The sequence below is a fragment of the Bombina bombina genome, chromosome 8, assembly GCF_027579735.1.
Source record: "Bombina bombina isolate aBomBom1 chromosome 8, aBomBom1.pri, whole genome shotgun sequence".
NCBI classification, from domain to species: Eukaryota; Metazoa; Chordata; class Amphibia; order Anura; family Bombinatoridae; genus Bombina; species Bombina bombina.
The window spans coordinates 241,181,439-241,207,078 of record NC_069506.1 but is presented as its reverse complement, the minus strand read 5'-3'; the positions used below and the strand labels follow the sequence as shown (position 1 = coordinate 241,207,078).

The 25,640-nt window shown below is 42.2% G+C and overlaps 1 protein-coding gene across 2 annotated transcripts in view; it reads right to left on the bottom strand.

The window, feature by feature from the left end:
• The window catches only part of LOC128639078 (sialic acid-binding Ig-like lectin 14), a 434,418-nt gene that overhangs the window by 300,503 nt on the left and 108,275 nt on the right, over positions 1-25,640 (bottom strand). The window lies entirely within an intron of this gene.

Genomic DNA, 25,640 nt, shown 5'->3' with positions numbered 1-25,640 from the left:
AGGATATTACCAATCCACCGGGGAGACCGATAGTGGCGGGCATAGGCAGCCTGACGGAAAATGCATCGGCCTATGTAGATTACTTCCTTCAGAAGTTTGTAGTTAATCTTGACTCTTAGAGATTCCTCAGATCTTTTGATGAAATTAAATAGATTAAATGTTCCCGTAGGCTCCAGGTGGATCACTTGTGACATACAAGCTTTATATTCCAACATTCCCCACAATCTAGGAGTAGAAGCCATTTCCATTTTTTTAGAGGAGGATTGGTATATACCTCCGCTCCAAAAACAATTTATTTTACAACTTATTTTATTTATATTACAGCATAATTATTTTATTTTTTAAGATGAATTTTATTTACAGGTAAAAGGGACTGCCATGGGCACCAGGTTCGCCCCGAGCTTTGCAAACTTGTATATGGGTCAATTTGAACAACAATATGTGTACCGACCGGAGTTTGCGGCGAACCTGGTGTTCTATGGCAGGTTTATAGATGATTTGATTTTTTTATGAAATAGCACTAGTACAGATGCTCAGAAGTTTGTTGACCATCTTAACCGCAATGATAAAGGTTTGGTATTTACCAGCTGTATCCATCCTGAAACAGTGGTATTTTTGGATTTATGTCTGACATTTAATGATGTAGGAGGAATAGATAGCTACACTCATTTTAAGACTGTTGATAGTAATAGCTATCTGGATTTTCATAGCAATCATTACTATCCTTGGAAAAGGAATGTCCTATTCGGACAATTCAAAAGGATTAGGCGTAATTGCAGCAAACTTTCTGACTATGAAAAACAAAGTCTCATTTTGAAAGAAAGATTCATAGAAAAGAATTACCCCTCGAGTATCATAGAACAAAGTTTTCATCGTACCAAAACCGAAAATAGAGATGAATATTTTCAAAGAAACAGGGAACCTATTGGAGAAACACCAAAACCTCCTGAAATTAGATTTATTACACTATATAACTGCAACTATAATCTCATTAGTAACATTCTGCACAAACATTGGAGAATTTTAAAACGGGATCCTATTTTAAATGAATTTATAGGTGAAAAACCCTCAATAGTGTATAAAAGAGCACCAAATTTTAAGAATATCTTAGCCCCAAGTAAAATAGTAAAACATAAGAACATCACTAGAGTTAATAGGATAGTCAATGAAAGAATTAACCATCGCCTTGTCACTACAAGAGGAGCATATAAATGTAACATTAAAAACTGTAAGATGTGTGATCATATTGAAAATAAAAAAAACAGTATTCCATTCTTTTGTAAACAAAAAATCCTACAAGATCAGAAGCAGATTATCTTGTGCTTCACATTATGTGATTTACTTGTTGTCCTGTATATGTGGAATTCAGTACATAGGTCGTACTATCAGACGTCTCAGCCATAGGTGGTCCGAGCACTACTGCAGTATCCTTAAAAATAAAAAATCACATAGCGTGATTAAACATTGTCATTCAAAACACAATGGTGATCCAAATTGTTATACGATTATTCCCATTGAAGAAATCCCTGTCTCACATCTATATAATAGATTTACAAGATTAAGACAAAGGGAGACATACTGGATCCACAAATTAAAAACTATTCATCCTATGGGATTGAATCTAAACGTGGATCTAGCAGCCTTTTAATATCAATTTTTTTTTAATATATGTTTTTTCCCCCCCTTTTTTTCCAACACCCCCCACCCCCCCTCTTGTCATTGTGACCTCTTATTTATATCTTGATTTACACACTAAACTCACTCAGATATTGTTCACAGTGTCATTTTAACATTATCTTTTCAAACAAATCACTCCCAGAATCACCATCATATATTTGTACCACCTATATCTAATCTCCCCTATTCTGAATCATACACTCACCCAGTTACAAACTCATATTCTATTTAGGCACACATTATAGTACAGATCAATATCTCAGTTAATCATTTATAGGCACCTATTATTAAGAACACTTCCACATTATCACTAGGAGATCAGAACACTTGGAGCTTATAGTTATCCGTATTACTTATTTGTGATCAGTAGCCTGTCGCACCACCCCTCTATACACGCCTCTATACGAGCATTTTTTCCTTTTTTATATGATCAGTTATTGATTATTTCTTTAACATCCACACCACATGTATTATGTTCAACCATTAAATTATCACCAATAGCAGTTTTCGGCTGTTTGGTTCTAGACCACAATACGCATCACTAATTATAATATAAATACATTATCATTAATTATTTAATCTATCTACCTCATTCTTGGATTTATTTTTCTAGATATAGTCACAATTTTATTTATTTGACCAATGAAGAGGTATTAGTTTGCACTTCATCTTATTTAGGATATAAGGGTATTTCTTATAGTGTACACCCCATCATGATTATAATACATTTGGGAGAACGACAAATTTTTTCATATCTATAGTAATAACAACACATTTTGGATGAACAATTAGTATCCTCATATCCTTTGTGTTAATAATTATTATTCAGGTAACCTTGTTCTTTAACAACTAATGCAATTTTATTTTATGTATTTTATTAATGAATTTTTATTAGTTGAGATAGAAGAACTGTGAAATAAGTTATTCAATTTAATTTTTATCAGTTGAGATAGAAGTATTGTGAAATAAGCTTATAAGAACTAGTTTAGAATTCACTAGCGAGAATCCTCCCAGTGGATTTAGAATGTGCATTTATGTATATACATTATCTTCATTAAGGTTGTAATAGCAATTATTGAATTCAAGGGTTATTTGCACCTTAGTTATTTAACGTCAATATTTACATAGTCTATTTGGGAATATTAGATTCCAACATTTGGAGTAAGTATTTTTCAAGTGACATCAGTTCACAATTGGTTATTGTATATGGAGTACAAAACTTCGCTTTATGCCTAGGTTTTTCTTGAGAACATTGGCATTATATATTTATAAACAAATCCAATGGTTATTAGGATTATGATGCAAAATATTTTAGAGGAGTGCTCCAACTGTTGGATTTTATTGGACACCGGCTCATAGCTGTATTAACCAATGAATGGAGCCGGGATAGGAGGCGCACCAAATTTTAATGCCGCCGATAGGTTAGAAGGGGTTCAAATAGAGCAAGACTTAGAGCAAAATAATAGCCTGATGAAACGCGTTGCTAAGCAACACTTTTATATATTTTAATAAAGTGTATCTGACTTTTTAAGTCTCGCTCTGGACTTGTCATTATTCCCCCTTTCTGGTGAGACCCGCCTGGTTGGGTCCCAAGTTTTTTGCCAGGTATCTACAGCACTGAGTATTTCCCTGTCGGCGTTCCTGAGAGGTGATTGGCATCAGGAGTGGAGCCTCGTTCTGGATATTAGCAGCCACAGAGAGTCAGCCGAACGGCTCAGAAGTTTCGGCTTGTTCGATATTGCACTGCATGTGCAATTTTGTTTGTGAGTACTTGGATTATATTTATCATTTGTTGTCTATCTTTATTTTGGAACATGTTGCACCAAGAGCGCCTCTCGTTTTTTGTCTTTCAGGATTGGTTTTATCTTATACCAAACCTGAAGATATTGCGAGTTTCGCACAATATTACACACAATTATACACACGACAGGCACCGGCACATAAAGACGCACAGACTCAATTTTGGAGTTCAGTGAAACTACCTCAAATCACTCCAGATCAATTGAGCAGATTAAACGCCCCCTTTGCAAACGATGAACTGACGCACACTTTACAAAGTTTACCAACAGGCAAAGCACCAGGTCCAGACGAACTCCCAATCGAATTTCATAGGTCACTACAGCTACAGATCACTAATACACTCACTAATCTATATAACGCCTTTCTCTTAGCGGAGGCACTCCCCTCGGAGAGTTTTACATCAGCTCATGTCACCCTCATTCCCAAACCAGGTAAGGATCATTCCTTGCCATAATCCTATAGACCTATATCGCTGTTAAACACCGACTACAAGCTTTTCACAAAAATTATGGTGAATAGGCTAAGGATTGTACTGCCGGATTTGTTACACCCGGATCAAACGGGCTTCGTCTTTAAACGCACCTCCGTGGTAAATCTCCGCAGAATGCTTCAGGTCATCAATCACTATTGGTCCCTGGGGAAGAGCGGTGACATACAAGATACATCTGAGGCCTTCCTGCTTTCCTTGGATGCGGAGAAGGCCTTCGATAGGGTGGAGTGGCCCTATTTGCTAAATACTATGCAGAGGTTTGGCTTTGAAGACCCTTTCTTGGACGTTATCAGCAAAATATATAGGACACCGGTAGCAAGTGTCCTATCTGGAAGGCTTTTTTCGAGTGACTTTCAGCTGCAGAGGGGCACCAGACTGTCACCGCTATTATTCAACCTGGCATTGGAGCCGCTTGCATTGAAACTCCGACAAATTTTCCCAGGTATTGTCATTCGGGATACTCCCCTTCATTTGGCATTATACGCGGATGATATGCTGTTGTTTGTAGATTCTCCGCAAACTCACATACCACACATACTCCACACAATTCCAGAGTTCGGTAGTTTTTCCGGATATAAGATAAACACTTCCAAGTCAGAAGCACTATGGCTACATAAACACCCAAATTCTAGACAGAGCTACCCATTTGTGAAAGCGACGGGGGGTCTTTAAAAATTTATAAACTAAACATATCTGACAAGTGCACTCAACTATCCTCTCAACTGTCGAGTTGGATCAACCTACCCTTAGGGCTGTCAGGTCCTGTTAGCCTGGTGAAGATTACTATATTGCCTAAAATACTTTATCCACTACTTATGCTGCCATTTCTTTTGACTAAAACAGATCTGCATCTGCTTACGCGAGCGGTGTCACGTTTTATTTGGAGGGGGGGCAAACCACGAATAGCGGCAGATAAATTGGAACTCCCTTACACCGCAGGAGGGCTTGGCCTTCCGAACCTAAAATTGTACAACTGGGCGGCATTGGCGAGGTTTGTGATGGACTGGCAGTTGAGCACGGGGCACTTTTGTGACATGAAATTAGAAGAGACAGTAATAGCGCCTATAGCGCTAGCTTATTTACCGTATGGAGATGGTAAGACTTTACCCCCCTGGATTGCTAACACCATGTTGTACAGGGATCTGCTGAGAGCATGGCGTATGATTCATAAGCATCTGAAGATAGATGCCCCTCCTCTGAAATTTATCCCAATAGTTGGAAATCCATGCTTTCCAGCCGGGAATGGCCATGAACCGTTTCGTGTCTGGAAGGGGCTTGGCCTTGGAGTGGTCGGGGATATGTTGGATCCACTACAGCAAGCATACAGTGCAATCTTTCCAAGAGTTAAAAAATAGATTTCAAATTCAAAATCGGCACTTTTACGCTTACCTACAACTAAGACATTATGTTTCAACCCTACAGACATCCAACGCGAAGTTCTGGAATGTGTCTCCTTTCGCTGTCTCCCAGACACTGTTCTGGATGGGAATATTCTCTTTATCCCACTTTTACACACACTTATTGAAACAGAAGGAACTCTTAATTCTTCCTGACATATTGACAAAACAAAATAGTAACTGCCCGATAGAATTGACAATACAAGACATAAAAGATAGTCTGGATCATACAAGGCAGGCAACACTTGCAGTATATTACAGAGAGGCACAGGTTAGATTGTTACATACAGACTATATCACACCACACAGGTTATCAAAATGGGACAAGCGGTTTCTGGACCAATGTGTTAAATGCGGTGCTGCGGCTCCATCGCTTCAGCATTATTTTTATGCCTGCCCAGTGATTAGACGATTTTGGGGACAGTGCCAATACTGGCTGAAGATTACATTTAATATAGAGATAGTGCTTACAGAGGCGGAAATTTTCATGTTTAAATGGGAGGATTCACACAGAAAACTACATAGATTACTTACACTATGCACACTACTGGCTAGACACTGCATTCTTAAAAGATGGGTCACTAGACAGAGTCCAACAATGGCTCAGTTTAAGCATATGTTACTCAAACAACTCTTTGTAGAACAATATGATGCAAGGCTCGATTCCACGCATAGACTGCGTCCCTTCTTACAAAAATGGAGACCATTTATTGACACACTGGGTCTACCCATACGAAGACAAATTTTAAAACCCTTTGCTCATCTAGAGGCTATGCTTCAGCTGGACCTGAGTGACGAATGATGAACTATAGTAGACTTGACAAGAGACCAGGGTTCAGAACAGGGCCTCATGGAGTTGATGCTGTTTTGAATAGGAAGGGGTTGCTTAGATCAGGATCCCATAATAACTAACAAGCATTCTCATTATTTATATCTCCCCCTTTCTTTGATTTTTTTTTTCCTTCTCCTCTCTCCTTGTCTTTTCCCCACTTCCCCCTTCTCTCCTCCCTCTCTTTGGTGCCTCCAAACCCTCACCGTTTCATCCCGTTTGACCACTTAGGTCATTGTTATGCAGAAATATACAAAGTTTAGGAATAGTTTTATTGAAGTTTAATAAAAAATGGAAAACTCTGTAGGGAACAGAAAATGAAACCAATCACGGACATTATGGACACTATCCTGCATTCTTGGACTTATTGTTTAGTTACTGAGATTATATTCTTTCTCCTTTTATGTCATATTGAGATACCCTTAAATACATGTATGAAAAATTATATATATGTCTTCTTTTTAGCCTGCTCTCCCCAATGATGTCTATAGGGAAATCGTGCACGAGCACATAAAACCAGCTCAAAGCAGCTCTGGTATTTGTGTGCGGTATGGAGCTCAATTTTGCTCAACGCTCACATATTGCCTGCTAACGCCGGGTTTTTGTAAACCTTTAATAGCGGCGCTATAGGGAGGTGAATGGTGACAATAACTTGCAAGTTAGCACTGCACCGCTCATAACGCAAAACTCGTAATCTAGCCGATAGTTTGCAGTTCCTGAAAGGTTGCCTTGTTCACATATATCACGATCTGTAGCATTTACTATTTAATATTGGCGCATAGTTAGACATCTTATGTTCAGTATTGTTTCCATTGCGGTCGCTAAGCAACGTTTCCTGTTATGTCCAGCCATATTATGCTTTGCTTTTATTTTTGGCATTTCTGGCTCACCATAGCCAGTCCCGCACATGCTCAGTAGTGCAGGGAGGATGCCAGTGCAAAGCTTGTCACACTTGTGTTAATTGGTGGTGGGGTATTTAAGGAATAAGTTTTGTTCTTTGTTCATGTATGTCTGAGGAAGGGGCACCACCCTGAAACGTCACAATAAACTGACTGATTTAATTCCAAACGGTGAGTGCCTTTGCCTATGTTGTTTTGATATATATATATATATATAGATATGTGTGTATATATAGAACTACACAATGGCATATATTTATCAAGCCATCAACAACAAATATGCTGGAATTCCGCAGTGTAATTGTGGCGAGCCTGATTCCCCTTAATTATCAAACCCTACAGACCGGCAAAAGTAGAAATCTGTGACGTAACATACAATCTGCCGGTCTCTATCCGACACAGATCAATGCTTACGTCATTACAGATGTTCCGAATGCAAATTCTGCACTATCTGACTACTTTCGCTAGTTAACAAATATCAACCAGGTACGCTCTCCACTATTCCGGCCCAGCGTACCTGGATTTCAATCTGTCGCCCAGGAGGCAGCAGATGCCATAGGAATCAATGGGAGTCTGAAAGCAGCAAAAGCTTATGTTCGCTGCTGCCCGATATCCCATTGATTCCTATGAAAGAATAAAAATATGTTTACACCTAACACCCTAACATGTACCCCGAGTCTAAACACCCCTAATCTGCCGCCCCCTACACCGCCGCCACCTACATTATACTTATTAACCCCTAATCTGCCATCCCCAATGTCGCCGCCACTATATTAAATTTATTAACCCCTAAACCTAAGTCTAACCCTAACCCTAACACCCTTTAACTTAAATATAATTTAAATAAATCTAAATTTAATTACTATTATAACCTAAATTATTCCTATTTAAAGCTAAATACTTACCTGTAAAATAAACCCTAATATAGCTACAATATAAATAATAATTATATTGTAGCTATTTTAGGATTTATATTTATTTTACAGGCAAATTTCAATTTATTTTAATCAGGTACAATAGCTATTAAATAGTTAATAACTATTTAATAGCTACCTAGTTAAAATAATTACAAAATTACCTGTAAAATAAATCCTAACCTAAGTTACAATTAAACCTAACACTACACTATCAATAAATTAATTAAATAAAATACCTACAATTATCTACAATTAAACCTAACACTACACTATCTTAAAAATAAATTAAATACAAATACCTACAAATAAATACAATTAAATAAACTAACTAAAGTACAAAAAATAAAAAAAGAACTAAGTTACAAAAAATAAAAAAATAATTTACATTAGAAAAAGATTACAACAATTTTAAGCTAATTACACCTACTCTAAGCTCCCTAATAAAATAACAAAGCCCCCCAAAATAAAAAAATGCCCTACCCTATTCTAAAATACAAATAGAAAAGCTCTTTTACCTTACCAGCCCTTAAAAGGGCCTTTTGCGGGGGATGCCCCAAAGAATTCTGTTCTTTTGCCTGTAAAAAAAAACATACAATACCCCCCCCCAACATTACAACCCACCACCCACATACCCCTAATCTAACCCAAACCCCCCTTAAATAAACCTAACACTAAGCCCCTGAAGATCTCCCTACCTTGAGTCTTCTTCACCCAACCGGGCACCGATGGACCAAAAGAAGACATCCGGAGCGGCAGAAGTCTTCATCCTATCCGGGCAGAAGAGGACATCCGGACCGGTAGACATCTTCATCCAAGCGGCATCTTCTATGAATGACTATAGATACCTCCGAAAATGGAAATGTATTCCCAAAACATCCGGTATGACAAAACCGGAAGTGACGTGTCATTAGGTCATTTCCGGTTCCGTTTTCATGAATATCACAGACGCATAAAGCGGAGGTTTAGAAATACAAGAAAATAGATCACAATTTATAAAAACAGGTAATTTTGTGACATACAATGAACTAAGGAGAAACCATATAATACACATCCTGATAAGGATACGCAGCAGACCCTCATTTTCATTGTTATTTTTCCTTTGCAAAACGACCTGGAATCAAAAATTAACTTCCGGTTCCGGGTCAAACACAAGTAAATTTTGGCACCAATTAGGAACACAAACATTGGCTATTAGGAGTATTTAAGGAGCACTCTGACCAAACCATAACATAGTCTTGAGAAAGGCCCACTCCTAGGGCCGAAACGCGTTGACACATTTATGGTGAGCTCTTTTCCAATTATTTAATTGTATATTTTAGCTGTATTGCACTATGTACTGTTTTTATTTATAGGTTAACAGGACACAGTTATCTGAGGAAACCTCTGGATATTAACTGATTCTTCTTCACCCACCACGAGCACAGAATCACATTGGAATACATTATTTAGTAAATTTGAGGATTATTTTGACTTTATTGCATAAAACTGGATAAATACCAGCATTTTTTACCATCCTATTTTATTTAATTTTTTTATTTTTTATTTTTCATTTTTCATCTTTTCATTTTTGTGATATTTTGTTTGTGCACATTCCACAACATTTTTGCGCACCTACAGGACCTCACCTTGTTAACTGGCTTTTTTTGACATTTTTATTGACACTCCCTATTCACCTTTTTTCTCACATCTGACATTTATTTGATATTCATTTGTTATCCTTGTGACTTTATAGGTTCATTTTTAATTTATGCTCTTTTTAACATATGTTCATTTTAACTTATGCATATTGTTACTAGTGTTTGAACTACCTTCCAGCGTTCGAACCGCCACCTGATTTTAAGTTTGTACTAATTTCAATTTTAAATTTATTTGTATACCCATATTTTAATTGTCTGTATATCCTATTGTCATAATCATGGATCCATGATTTTTAGCATTGTACCTACTAGTATTGTACATTTAGCATTGTTTATTAAATATATTGTTCACACATTCATATAATTTATCTATCTCTGCCTATTTTTGGCGCTCCTTGAATGTATTTTCCCAGTAGTTATGATAGGTTTAGGAATTGTATCCTAGGGGATAAAGGCACATCATACAATCATAATAAAGTATATACTTGTATTGTTTCTGAATGTATTAAATGCATACAACATATTTTTAGTTGTGTTTTAAGTCACATGGTTGTATAGATTCAGCAATAAATACTTATTCTTTGTATGTATGACAGATAGACAAACAGTAAATGTACAAGTATTTAGTGACTAATCCGTTTAAGTATTTTAATGCCTAATGAAGATGTATTGAAGGGAGAAAGGCATATGCTGTTTCACAGTGGTCATGGTGTAGTGCACACTGCACTGTGTAGTCTGTGTGAGTCTCAATCACGCGGTGGAGCCAGGAAGAATACCGCATTCCCTCTCAGTCCAGGCCAGGCTGCACAAGTGAGCTCCGCCTCCACTGTCACCACGTCATGCGCACCCACATACAATCCCATAGGATAGCAATAGCCGGGCCCTGGTTGATTTAGCCACCCGGCCCTCAGTTCAGTAGAGTGGCCCTAGGGACTCAAAATTCTGCTGCCCCTTAAAAATCTGCTGCCCTAGGCACCGGCCTTGTTGGCCTATGCCTTAACACACCCCTGAGGCAAAGGTAGAGGTTTTTCACACTGGCCAAAAGGCTTCTGACTTAAATAAATATAATAAGGAATTAGTGGCTGATTTTAAAGCTTTCAAAGAAGAATAGGAAAAATGCCAAGATGAAAATAAAACTCTAAAAATTAGATATCGTGAGGCTGAAAAAGCATATGAACAGGCAATAGATAAATTAAAGAAACAAATTAGCAGTTATAAGGACTGGGACAGAAATGAATTTCAAGATACCAGGCGGGAGGATAGACAAAGATACCCAAACTATAGCCCTAATTAAGGCCCAGAGGTAACTTTTTCCCCTAGGCAATTACCTAACTCTGGGTACCAGAAAATTATTACGCCTCAGATGAAAGGCACCCTAACTCAAACAATAAGTCCCCAGTAAGATCCAGTGATATACTAAATAAAGTGTATGACACCCCCACAATAATTAAATTCCTAAAGAATACAGTACGCCCATTTTCCAAAGGGGGGTCCACTTCCATAATTGACCACCTAGAGGCTTTTGAAAACGCTTTATCTATAATGAGTGTTACAAGTGAGCAGTTAAAAATTGAATTTTTACCCTGGGTATTTGAAAGTAAACATCAAAAATTCTTTGCTTTACTAAAGGATATGAATATTCATTCCTGGAGTGAAACTAAACAGTGCAAAAAGGAATTCGGGCAACATCGCACTAAAACTGCCGCGAAAATAGCTGTATATGGTTTAAAATGTAGTGCAAATCATAGTCCAATCGAGTTCCTTTCTGTATTGAAGAATGCATACAGCATGGCTGAAGATGACCCCATATTTGAAGGCTCAGAGTTTGTGAATCTATTTTTCGAAACCCATCAAAATTAACTTAGCTAGAGAGTTTGATGAGAACTGCTCATTGGAATGGCTGATCTAAGAGAGTACAAAGTTATACTCTATTCAGCAGTCCGGTGAACAGGGGGATAAAAGGGAGAAAAAGCCCAGTCCTAAAATAGTGGCCGAAACTAGGGTGTCACCTAACCCCCTAAATTTGGAGTCTAAAAAGAAAACCTATGCGGAAGTGGCCAGAGAAAACAGGCCATCTCCACAGAGGTTTAACTCTACCCCTCCCCCAACACGGGATGAGGCGCAGAGAGACTATAGCCAAAGCGGGGGACATACTCAGGCGAATAATTACGCTCAAAGAGAATACCCACGGAATAATGGGTACCCCCGCAAAGGTAGATACAATAGATGGCGAAGGTATTCTCTGGATAACTAGACACCCCAAGTAAATAATACTCCCCAAAATAATAATGCTGAACAAATTGCACCCCAGGGGCAACCACGCCAGGATAGAAATAGCGGCTCTGATTCTGAGGGGAACCAATGGTCCAAGAATCATTATTATGGGGCATCAAGGGATAGGCCCAGGAGTGGGGTTAACTTGTACAATCAAGTAGATCAGCTTAGTACCCAGCTAATTCGGTTGAGCGAACAAGTCGCTAATATGAGTCAAAAACTTACGGCTCAGCAACCGAACAATACTTTTTTAGGGGTACAGTCAGTGGTCAGCAGTGGACCACAGGCACAGTCATAAACACTGTGGTATCACCTGAAAGGGAGGGGAGAGATATACAAAATGTAATAATAAATATAAAAAATGATACTAATCATGTTCTCTCTCCACAGACCGGAAACGGACGATTTAGCTGTGATGACAAGCAACCTTATCTGGGAAAAACTAACCAAATTCTCCCTTTGCAGCACTCTCTTAACCTTTTCTACACAGATGCGGTACACAAGAATCCAGCCGACCCTATCATGGAGGGAACCGGTAGGTACGAAGTTCTTTCTGCACGGGAAAACACGGCAGATTCAGGTAACACGTGGCGAAGCCCACAGATGTAAAAAAATGCTAATTTTATGTGTGAAATGATAGAAACTGCAGGGAAGTATTATGTATTAGCTGAGCTACAAGATTCAGTCTCCAACCCTATCATGGGATTAATTGACACTGGGTCTCAAGCAATTATTCTATCCCACAGGTACTACACACAGCTAAATGAGCTAACACCCCACAAACCTAAAATAAAAGAATTTGACGGTTCTCTAATAGGAGTTGGGGGCGACTCTCTAAAAGTCTATGGTACGGCCTGGCTAAAATTTAAATTAGGGAACAGGGCCATCAAACACCCTGTCATTATAGTGGATCTACCAACTGATCGTTTAATTATTGGTAGTGATCTCCTGAAGTGACTAAGCACAATAATTAATTGCATAAATAATGTAATTTGGTCCCAAGTTAAAAGGCCTATCAATTATGAGAAATCTGGTATATTTCGCACCCAACATAATTGTCACGTGGTGGAAGAGAAGCCAGATGCTGTTGAGATTCATTTCAGTAATAACTCTGTACCTGAAATCACTATCCTACACATAGATGATCAGACTCCTTTAAGTGGCTCTGATGGTAATACTTTTAAAATTTCGCCTGGAAAGATTGCGAATATTTCCTTAGATGGCGATATATTAACCATATCTCTCCACAAGGGGATCATAGAATCCCTAAGGGGGGAGGCCATGCTCAATACCTCACAGGGATTGAGAGCATTAAAGAGGATCTATTTATCCCTATACAAATGCATGACCTTGGTACAACAAAATATGCCAAGTTGAGTTTAAAACAGGAAGCTAGCTATATAAGCGAAGGCTTATTAGCGCAGATAGCTGAACCTAAAGTGATTAAATATCTTTCTCCCCAAGACCACTGTGTCCACAACCTGTATAACAGGTCTGAAAGCTATAACATCACAGTTAAATGCTTATTATCTGTATCTATAGGTAATAAGTCAGTGAAGCACCTGTTTTTAGTTTTAAATACTCCCCATAATCAAATATACGTTGGAAATTATATCTTACATAGATATGCCATACAAATAAATTTGATTAACTTTTGCCTCTGGAGCAGGTTAAAGGGGGACCCTAAAGTATTTCAGGATGAAAATGCAGCCCTGAAATCAAACCAGTAGTGATGTTGCGAACCTAAAATTTTGCATTCGCGAACGGCGAAAGCGAACTTCCACAACTGTTCGTGAACGGGCGAACCGGGTGAACCGCCATAGACTTCAATAGGCAGGCAAATTTTAAAACCCACAGGGACTCTTTCTGGCCACAATAGTGATGGAAAAGTTGTTTCAAGGGTACTAACACCTGGACTGTGACTGTGGATCCATGGCAAAACTCCCATGGAAAATTACATAGTTGATGCAGAGTCTGGTTTTAATCCATAAAGAGCATAAATCACCTAACATTCCTAAATTGTTTGGAATAACATGCTTTAAAACATCAGGTATGATGTTGTATCGATCAGGTAGTGTAAGTGGGTTACGCCCACTTCACAGTGACAGACCAAACTCCACGTTTAACGCACCGCAAACAACCGCAAACAGTCCATTTGCACAACCGAAAACTCCCCATTTGCACAAGGTTGGATACCAAGCTAGCCATGTCCCGTTCCTTGTCCTCACTGATGTCATTGAAGGTCTCTTCCTCCACCCAGCCACGTACAACACCAAGGGTCCCTGAAAGGTGACAACAAGCCCCCTGGGACGCCTGCTGTGTTTGGTCTTCCACCTCCTCAAAGCCACCTTCCTCCTCTGACTCCTCTTCTTCAGACTCCTCTCTCTGCGTTGCCTCTCTCTGCATTATTATAAGGTGTGTTAAGTAGTACTATTCCTATCAGTTTAATCCCTGTTACGTCCCCTATCAGGGGATGTGTATATGGCATCGATTTTAGGAACCGGGAGATGGAAAAAGATGCTTGGTCGGTCCACCTACTTCAAATTTGGGGCACTGCACATGCAATCTAATATGCCACAGATAAGAGTGGTGTGTTAAGTAGTACTATTCTTATCAGTTTAATCCCTGTTACGTCCCCTATCAGGGGACGTGTATATGGCATCGATTTTAGGAACTGGGAGATAGAAAAAGATGCTTGGTCGGTCCTCCTACTTCTAATTTGGGGCACTGCGCATGCAATCTAATGTGCCACCAGATAGGAGTGGTGTGTTAAGTAGTTCTATTCTTATCAGTTTAATCCCTGTTACGTCCCCTATCAGGGGACGTGTATATGGCATCGATTTTAGGAACCGGGAGATGGAAAAAGATGCTTGGTCCGTCCTCCTACTTCAAATTTGGGGCACTGCGCGTGCAATCTAATGTGCCACCAGATAGGAGTGGTGTGTTAAGTAGTACTATTCTTATCAGTTTAATCCCTGTTACGTCCCCTATCAGAGGACGTGTATATGGCATCGATTTTAGGAACCGGGAGATGGAAAAAGATGCTTGGTCGGTCCTCCTACTTCAAATTTGGGGCACTGCGCATGCAATCTAATGTGCCACCAGATAGGAGTGGTGTGTTAAGTAGTTCTATTCTTATCAGTTTAATCCCTGTTACGTGCCTTTTTTTTTTGTTTGGTTTTTGAAGCCACAGTGCAGCACCAGAGGACAGAAAAATTAGGCATGTGCACATGCCTGAAAAATTAGGTATTGTTGCAGCCGCTGCTGTAGCAGCGGCCAGAAAAAATGATGTTTGTTTCCCAGGCAGAAAGTGCCCTAAAACATTGCGGCTTGAACCATAGTTGGTGGCGGATAAGTCACGCAAGTCATCCAGCATTCAGAGATAAAATACAGCAGCGTGTGGACCATTTTTAGCCTAAGGCAGCTCATCTCGTCAGGCCTTTTTTAGTTGAATGTATCGCCCACTGTCAGTCCCTTCGGGATCCATCCCTCATTCATCTTAAAAAAGGTGAGGTAATCTAGATTTTTTTGACCTAGGCGACTTCTCTTCTCAGTGACAATACCTCCTGCTGCACCGAAGGTCCTTTCTGACAGGACACTTGAAGCGGGGCAGGCCAGACGTTCTATCGCAAATTGGGATAGCTCAGGCCACAGGTCAAGCCTGCACACCCAGTAGTCAAGGGGTTCATCGCTCCTCAGAGTGTCGATATCTGCAGTTAAGACGAGGTAGTCTGCTACCTGTCGGTCGAGTCGTTCTCTGAGGGTGGACCCCGAAGGACTGTGGCGATGCATAGGACTTAAAAAGCTCTGCATGTCCTCCATCAACAGCATGTCTGTAAAGCATCCTGTCCTTGCCGGCGTGGTCATGGGAGGAGGAGGATTACTTTCAACTCTTCCCCTGTTAGATTCCCATTGTGCTGTGACATCACCCTTATACGCTGTGTAAAGCATACTTTTTAATTTATTTTGGAACTGCTGCATCCTTTCCGACTTGCTGTAATTCTGTAACATTTCAGGCACTTTATGCTTATACCGGGGGTCTAGTAGCGTGGACAGCCAGTACAGGTCATTCTCCTTCAGCCTTTTTATACAAGGGTCCCTCAACAGGCATGACAGCATGAAAGACCCCATTTGCACAAGGTTGGATGCCGAGCTACTCATGTCCCGTTCCTCATCCTCAGTGATCTCACTGAAGGTATGTTCTTCTCCCCAGCCACGTACAACACCATGGGTACCAGATATGTGACAACGAGCACCCTGGGATGCATGTTGTTGTTGGTCTTCCTCCTCCTCCTCAAAGCCACATTCCTCCTCTGACACTTCTTCCTCACAATCCTCTTCCAGCGTTGCCGCAGGTCCATCAAGCGATGCTGATAAGGCTGTTTCTGGTGGTGATGGTGACCACAACTCTTCCTCTTCACGCTCATCTACAGCCTGATCCAGCACTCTTTGCAGGGCACGCTCCAGGAAGAAAACAAATGGTATGATGTTGCTGATGGTGCCTTCAGTGCGACTGACTAGGTTTGTCACCTCCTCAAAAGGATGCATGCACATGAGCGTCCAGTAACGTGGCAAAAAAAAATCCCAGCTCCGCAGAGGCTGTCCTAGCAACCCGGTCATAGAAATAGTCGTTAAAGGCTTTTTCTTGTTGGATCAGGCGGTCAAACATTAGGAGTGTTGAATTCCACTGTGTCGGGCTGTCGCAAATCAAGTGCCTCACTGGCATGTTGTTTCGCCGCTGGATATCTGAAAAGTGCGCCATGGCCGTGTAGGAATGACTGAAATGGCCACACACCTTCCTGGCCTGCTTCAGGACGCCCTGTAAGCCTGGGTACTTATGCACAAAGCGTTGTACGATCAGATTACACACATGTGCCATGCACGGCACATGTGTCAACTTGCCCAAATTCAATGCCGCCACCAAATTTCTTCCATTGTCACAAACCACTTTGCTGATCTCCAGTTGGTGCGGAGTCAGCCACTGATCCACCTGTGTGTTCAGGGTGGACAGGAGTGCTGGTCCGGTGTGACTCTCTGCTTTCAGGCAAGTCAACCCCAAGACGGAGTGACACTGCCATATCCGGGATGTGGAATAGTACCTGGGGAGCTGGGGGGGTGCCGTTGATGTGGAGCAAGACGCAACAACAGAAGAGGACTCAGCCGAGGAGGTTATGGAAGAGGATGGAGTAGGAGGAGTAGAGGAGGTGGCAGCAGGCCTGCCTGCAAGTCGTGGCGGTGTCACCAACTCCTCTGCAGAGCCACGCATTCCATGCTTGGCAGCCGTCAGCAGGTTTACCCAATGCGCAGTGTAGGTGATATACCTGCCCTGATCATGCTTTGCAGACCAGGTATCAGTGGTCAGATGGACCCTTGCCCCAACACTGTGTGCCAGACATGCCATTACTTCCTTTTGCACAATCGAGTACAGGTTGGGGATTGCATTTTGTGCAAAGAAATTTCGTCCGGGTACCTTCCACTGCAGTGTCCCAATAGCTACAAATTTTTTGAACGCCTCAGACTCCACCAGCTTGTATGGTAATAGCTGGCGGGCTAAGAGTTCAGAAAAGCCAGCTGTCAGATGCCGGGCAAGGGGGTGACTTTGTGACATTGGCTTCTCATGCTGGAACATGTCCTTGACAGACACCGGGCTGTGGGCAGATGAGCAGGAACTGCTCAAGGCGAGACACGGAGTGGCGGATGGTTGAGAGGGGGCAAGGAGGACACCAGTGGTTGATGTGGCTGAAGATGCTGGACCAGGAGGAGGATGGTGGCTTTGAATTTGTGTGCTGCTTGTACTCATGTGTTGATCCCATAGCCGTTTGTGATGTGCGATCATGTGCGTTCGCAAAGCAGTTGTACCTAGGTGGGTGTTGGACTTCCCACGACTCAGTTTCTTTTGGCACAGGTTGCAAATGGCATCGCTGTTGTCAGAGGCAGACACACAAAAAAATTGCCACACTGCTGAGCTCTGCGATGACGGCATTCTGGTGGTGGCAACAGCATGCGTTGATTGGCGTGCTGTCTGGCTGACCCCGGGTGCCGATCCTCCTACTTCAAATTTGGTGCACTGCGCGTGCAATCTAATGTGCCACCAGATAGTAGTGGTGTGTTAAGTAGTACTATTCTTATCAGTTTAATCCCTGTTACGTCCCCTATCAGAGGACGTGTATATGGCATCGATTTTAGGAACCGGGAGATGGAAAAAGATGCTTGGTCGGTCCTCCTACTTCAAATTTGGGGCACTGCGCATGCAATCTAATGTGCCACCAGATAGGAGTGGTGTGTTAAGTAGTTCTATTCTTATCAGTTTAATCCCTGTTACGTCCCCTATCAGGGGACGTGTATATGGCATCGATTTTAGGAACCGGGAGATGGAAAAAGATGCTTGGTCGGACCTCCTACTTCAAATTTGGGGCACTGCGCGTGCAATCTAATGTGCCACCAGATAGGAGTGGTGTGTTAAGTAGTACTATTCCTATCAGTTTAATCCCTGTTATGTGCCTTTTTTTTTTGTTTGGTTTTTGAAGCCACAGTGACAATACCTCCTGCTGCACTGAAGGTCCTTTCTGACAGGACACTTGAAGCGGGGCAGGCCAGACGTTCTATCGCAAATTGGGATAGCTCAGGCCACAGGTCAAGCCTGCACACCCAGTAGTCAAGGGGTTCATCGCTCCTCAGAGTGTCGATATCTGCAGTTAAGACGAGGTAGTCTGCTACCTGTCGGTCGAGTCATTCTCTGAGGGTGGACCCCGAAGGGCTGTGGCGATGCGTAGGACTTAAAAAGCTCTGCATGTCCTCCATCAACAGCATGTCTGTAGAGCATCCTGTCCTTGCCGGCGTGGTCGTGGGAGGAGGAGGATTACTTTCAACTCTTCCCCTGTTAGATTCCCATTGTGCTGTGACATCACCCTTATACGCTGTGTAAAGCATACTTTTTAATTTATTTTGGAACTGCTGCATCCTTTCCAACTTGCTGTAATTCGGTAACATTTCAGGCACTTTATGCTTATACCGGGGGTCTAGTAGCGTGGACAGCCAGTACAGGTCATTCTCCTTCAGCCTTTTTATACAAGGGTCCCTCAACAGGCACGACAGCATGAAAGACCCCATTTGCACAAGGTTGGATGCCGAGCTACTCATGTCCCGTTCCTCATCCTCAGTGATCTCACTGAAGGTATGTTCTTCCCCCCAGCCACGTACAACACCATGGGTACCAGATAGGTGACAACGAGCACCCTGGGATGCATGTTGTTGTTGGTCTTCCTCCTCCTCCTCAAAGCCACATTCCTCCTCTGACACCTCTTCCTCACAATCCTCTTCCAGCATTGCCGCAGGTCCATCAAGCGATGCTGATAAGGCTGTTTCTGGTGGTGATGGTGACCACAACTCTTCCTCTTCCTCTTCACGCTCATCTACAGCCTGATCCAGCACTCTTTGCAGGGCACGCTCCAGGAAGAAAACAAATGGTATGATGTTGCTGATGGTGCCTTCAGTGCGACTGACTAGGTTTGTCACCTCCTCAAAAGGATGCATGCACATGAGCGTCCAGTAACGTGGCAAAAAAAAATCCCAGCTCCGCAGAGGCTGTCCTAGCAACCCGGTCATACAAATAGTCGTTAAAGGCTTTTTCTTGTTGGATCAGGCGGTCAAACATTAGGAGTGTTGAATTCCACTGTGTCGGGCTGTCGCAAATCAAGCGTCTCACTGGCATGTTGTTTCGCCGCTGGATATCTGAAAAGTGCGCCATGGCCGTGTAGGAATGACTGAAATGGCCACACACCTTCCTGGCCTGCTTCAGGACGCCCTGTAAGCCTGGGTACTTATGCACAAAGCATTGTACGATCAGATTACACACATGTGTCAGACTCCACCAGCTTGTATGGTAATAGCTGGCGGGCTAAGAGTTCAGACAAGCCAGCTGTCAGATGCCGGGCAAGGGGGTGACTTTGTGACATTGGCTTCTTACGCTGGAACATGTCCTTGACAGACGCCGGGCTGTGGGCAGATGAGCAGGAACTGCTCAAGGCGATACACGGAGTGGCGGATGGTTGAGAGGGGGCAAGGAGGACACCAGTGGTTGATGTGGCTGAAGATGCTGGACCAGGAGGAGGATGGTGGCTTTGAATTTGTGTGCTGCTTGTACTCATGTGTTGATCCCATAGCCGTTTGTGATGTGCGATCATGTGCTTTCGCAAAGCAGTTGTACCTAGGTGGGTGTTGGACTTCCCACGACTCAGTTTCTTTTGGCACAGGTTGCAAATGGCATCGCTGTTGTCAGAGGCAGACACACAAAAAAATTGCCACACTGCTGAGCTCTGCGATGACAGCATTCTGGTGGTGGCAACAGCATGCGTTGATTGGCGTGCTGTCTGGCTGACCCCGAGTGCCGATGCATGCTGTCTGACTGTGCCACTAGCTCCTCGCGACGACCTCCCCCTGCTTCCAACTCGTCTCCTCCTCCTCTCTGTCTCCCCATCTGAACTTTCCCCCTCTTCTTCTTCTCTTCTAGCGGGCACCCACGTGACGTCCACGGACGCATCGTCATCATCAACCGCTTCACTTGTATCTGACAACTCAGCAAAGGAAGCAGCAGCGGGTACAACATCATCATCATCACACCATACGTCCATGTGTGTAATGCTGCCTGACTGAGACATATCCCTGTTATCTACATCCTCTGGCAATAATGGTTGCGCATCACTATCACTCATTTCTTCCAACTGATGTGTAAATAACTCCTCTGACAGATCAAGTGAAGCGATTGTGGTGCTAGTGTTGGTGGTGGCGGCAGGCGGGCGAGTGGTAACTTGAGAGGTGCCCGAAGATAAGCTGGAGGAAGATGGTGCGTCAAGGTTCCGAGCGGAAGCTGTAGAAGATTGGGTGTCTTGTGTTAGCCAGTCAACTATGTCCTCAGAACTGTTCGAGTTCGGGCTACGTGGCCTCTGAACACTGGGTATTATTCTAGGGCCAAAGGGAATCACAGCACCACGACCACGACGGCCCCTGCGGGGTGGCCTGCCTCTGCCTGTCATTTTTTTTCGATTAGTGGTACTATGCGTGCAAGCTACTGTGACAACAGATATGAGTGGAACTGTGCACTGGCAGAAGTTGGCAGAGTAGACGCTGTAGGCCTGACACACACGCTTGCAGACAACTAACTGCCATTCAATCTATTACAGTCAAAATTGTATTTTTTTACAATACACTACTGTTACACCAGATATGAGTTGCACTGGGGTGACACTGTGCCCTGGCAGGCAGGCACTGAAACGCACACGTGTGAAGGAAACTGACTGCTATTATTTCACAGTCAAAAAAGTGTTGTTTTTTTAAATGTACATTACTGTTACACCAGATATGAGTTGCACTGGGGTGACACTGCCCTGGCAGGAAGGCACTGAAACGCACACGTGTGAAGGAAACTGACTGCTATTATTTCACAGTCAAAAAAGTGTTGTTTTTTTTTAAATGTACACTACTGTTACACCAGATATGAGGTACTCTGGGGTGACACTGTGCCCTGGCAGGCAGGCACTGAAACGCACACGTGTGAAGGAAACTGACTGCTATTATTTCACAGTCAAAAAAGTGTTGTTGTTTTTTAAATGTACACTACTGTTACACCAGATATGAGTTGTACTGGGGTGACACTGTGCCCTGGCAGGCAGGCACTGAAACGCACATGTGTGAAGGAAACTGACTGCTATTATTTCACAGTCAAAAAAGTGTTGTTTTTTCAAATGTACACTACTGTTACACCAGATATGAGTTGCACTGGGGTGACATTGTGCCCTGGCAGGCAGGCACTGAAACGCACACGTGTGAAGGAAACTGACTGCTATTATTTCACAGTCAAAAAAGTGTTGTTGTTTTTTAAATGTACACTACTGTTACACCAGATATGAGTTGCACTGGGGTGACACTGTGCCCTGGCAGGCAGGCACTGAAACGCACACGTGTGAAGGAAACTGACTGCTATTATTTCACAGTCAAAAAAGTGTTGTTTTTTTTAAATGTGCACTACTGTTACACCAGATATGAGTTGCAATGGGGTGACACTGTGCCCTGGCAGGCAGGCACTGAAATGCACACGTGTGAAGGAAACTGACTGCTATTATTTCACAGTCAAAAAAGTGTTGTTTTTGTTAAATGTACACTACTGTTACACCAGATATGAGTTGCACTGGTGTGACACTGTGCCCTGGCAGGCACTGAAACGCACACGTGTGAAGGAAACTGACTGCTATTATTTCACAGTCAAAAAAGTGTTGTTTTTTTTTAAATGTACACTACTGTTACACCAGATATGAGTTGCACTGGGGTGACACTGTGCCCTGGCAGGCAGGCACTGAAATGCACACGTGTGAAGGAAACTGACTGCTATTATTTCACAGTCAAAAAAGTGTTATTTTTTTTAAATGTACACTAACACTACTGTTACACCAGATATGAGTTGCACTGGGGTGACACTGTGCCCTGGCAGGCAGGCACTGAAACGCATGCGTGTGAAGGAAACTGACTGCTATTATTTCACAGTCAAAAAAGTTTTGTTTTTTTTAAATGTACACTAACACTACTGTTACACCAGATATGAGTTGCACTGGGGTGACACTGTGCCCTGGCAGGCAGGCACTGAAATGCACACGTGTGAAGGAAACTGACTGCTATTATTTCACAGTCAAAAAAGTGTTGTTTTTTTTAAATGTACACTACTGTTACACCAGATATGAGTTGCACTGGGGTGACACTGTGCCCTGGCAGGCAGGCACTGAAACGCACACGTGTGAAGGAAACTGCTGCTATTATTTCACAGTCAAAAAAGTGTTGGTTTTTTTAAATGTACACTAACACTACTGTTACACCAGATATGAGTTGCACTGGGTTGACACTGTGCCCTGGCAGGCAGGCACTGAAACGCACACGTGTGAAGGAAACTGACTGCTATTATTTCACAGTCAAAAAAGTGTTTTTTTTTTAAATGTACACTACTGTTACACCAGATATGAGTGGTGGCACTGGGCAAGTGGGCACAGTATACGCTGTGAGCCTGACACACACGCTGGCAGGCAGGCAACTGCAATTAGATTATACAGGAAAAAAAAAAAAGCAGACTGATGTTCTAGCCCTAAAAAGGGCTTTTTGGGGTGCTGTCCTTACAGCAGAGATCAAATGAGTCATTCAGGACTGTAGTGGACACTGAATACACTAGCCTAGCTATCGATTTCCCTATTAAATCACCAGCAGCTACAGTGTCCCTTCTCTCACTAAGAAAGCAGCTTCCAAATGAATCTAAAATGGATGCTGTCCAGGAGGTAGGAGGGTCTGGGAGGGAGGGTCTGCTGCTGATTGGCTGGAATGTGTCTGCTGATTGTGAGGTACAGGGTCAAAGTATTACTCAATGATGATGAATAGGGGGCGGATCGAACATTGCATATGTTCACCGTCCGCGGCGAACGCAAACAAGCTATTTTCGCTGGGAACTATTCGCCGGCGAACTATTCGCGACATCACTACAAACCAGCAATTACCATATGCTGTAAATATGCAGGTGTCTAACAATGTTATAATTCCTGCTGGGGCTGATAAATTTATTTTACCCTTACAGGTAAAGAGAGGTCACAAATTAAAAACTTCTGAAACACTAATTTGCCTCTCCCATAGAATACAAAATCTGGGTGTCACAGTGACCTACACTCCTATGGTGAATATTGGAACTGTTCCAATACATGTTATTGTACATAACATGACCCCACAGGATATAACCTTATCCAAGGAGACTACCATAGGATATGCGCTGGAATCAAGTTATTACACTTTTGGATTCCAGAATAATGTAATTGGGCTAATACCTGAAGGATACTTAACTGAAGAACAGTTAATAGAACAATCTTTTGCATCTATGCCAGAGGGTCTATTTAATATTCAGTCTATTTATCCCTTCAGCTCAGAGGAAGGCATCTGTAAAATTGAAGAAGCCTCTCTAGTATTTGATCAGCCGATCAAACAGCAAGATTACCCCGATTCCCAGAGTCATGGGAGCAATGTAAACTATAATCAATGGGATCTCACCTCTAGGTTGGAAGAAGCCTATGAAATAGGACAGCCTGAAATCTTTCCAGGATTTCAGCAAATAGTCGAAGAGCAAATATCCTTAGCTAATGGCTTTTCCAGCTATGATGAATGCCAACTGCTGCGAGAACTCCTGATGGAGTACAAGGATATTTTTGCTAAGGATTCTTATGACTGTGGTACTACAGACTTGCACATGGCAAGAATACAAACAGATCCCAATGCACCACCTGTCTTTATTAAACAATACAGACTCCCTTTAGCCTCATATGATTCTCTTGCAGAAATCATAAGGAACCTGGAAGAAAGAGGTATTATCAGACAGGTGCACAGCTCTTACAACAATCCTATTCTAGGTGTTCTTAAGCCCAATGGACAATGGCGTTTGTGTGCTGACTTAAGACAGCTAAACAAACGAGTGTACATGTCTGGCTGGCCTGTACCATACATTGACCAATGCCTAGCGCAGATGAAGGGATCCAAAATTGTCACTGCCATTGATTGTGCACAGGGATATTGGACCATAAAGGTACATGAGGAGGACCAGTATAAGCTGGCATTCTCATCCCAAAAGGTCCAGTATGCATTTCAGAGACTTGCTTTTGAATACATAAATTCTGGACATGAATTTGCTGTATTCATGCATAAGGCTATGCCTGAAGCTCTGGAAAGGGGGGCCTTATCTTATGTTGATGATGTTTTAATCAAAAGCACAGACTTTGAAAAACACATCACAGAGCTTAAACACATCCTCAGCCAACTTAAAAGGGCAGGTGTCAAATTTTCCCTACAGAAAGCTCAATGGTGCCGCACTTGTGTAAACTTCTTGGGACATGAAGTTACTTCTGAAGGGCTAAATCCTCAGAAGAAAAAGGTGGAAGCTATAGTGAATTCTAAAACCCCCACTAACTTAAAGGATTTGAGATCCTTCCTTGGTATGACAAATTATTCTCGCAAATTCATTGATAATCATGCAGAGTTAGCTAAACCACTACTACTTCTTGTAAAGATGGATGTGAAATGGCACTGGAGTGAGTCTCAAGAGACAGCCATCAAAGAGCTGAAGAGAAAACTCACACAAGCACCTTGCCTAGCATACCCTGAAGGAGGTAAACCTTTCTTCTTAGAGACAGGTTACACAGATGTAAGCATGAGTGCTGTGTTATACCAAAAGCATGATAATTTAAGCAAAGCCATAGCTTATGCGAGCAAAGCTCTATCCCCAGTAGAAAAAAATAAAATTTAGCGATTGTGAAAAAGCCCTCTTATCTACTGTATGGGCTCTACAAAATTTCCGCAGCTATATACAGGGCGAGAAAATTATTGTAGAAATGGCCCACCAGCCTTTGCTATATTTACAAAGTGAGAGAATAAGAGATGGGAATTTGTCAAATAGCTGCATAACAGCATGGACTCTTTCCTTACAAGGCTGGCCCTTAGAAATTCGCTACAAGCAGAATAAAAAGAATCCAGTCGCACAGGGGCTTGCTGAGCTCCATGACTGTACTGCTAGAGATCCTGGGGAAGAATTATCCGAAAATGATTTCCTGGAGGAACAATTGCTTTCCCCATATAAAATGTACAATGAGGACCATTGTCAAACATTACCTTGGGTATATGTTGATGGTTGTTCTTACCATGCCACTATTGA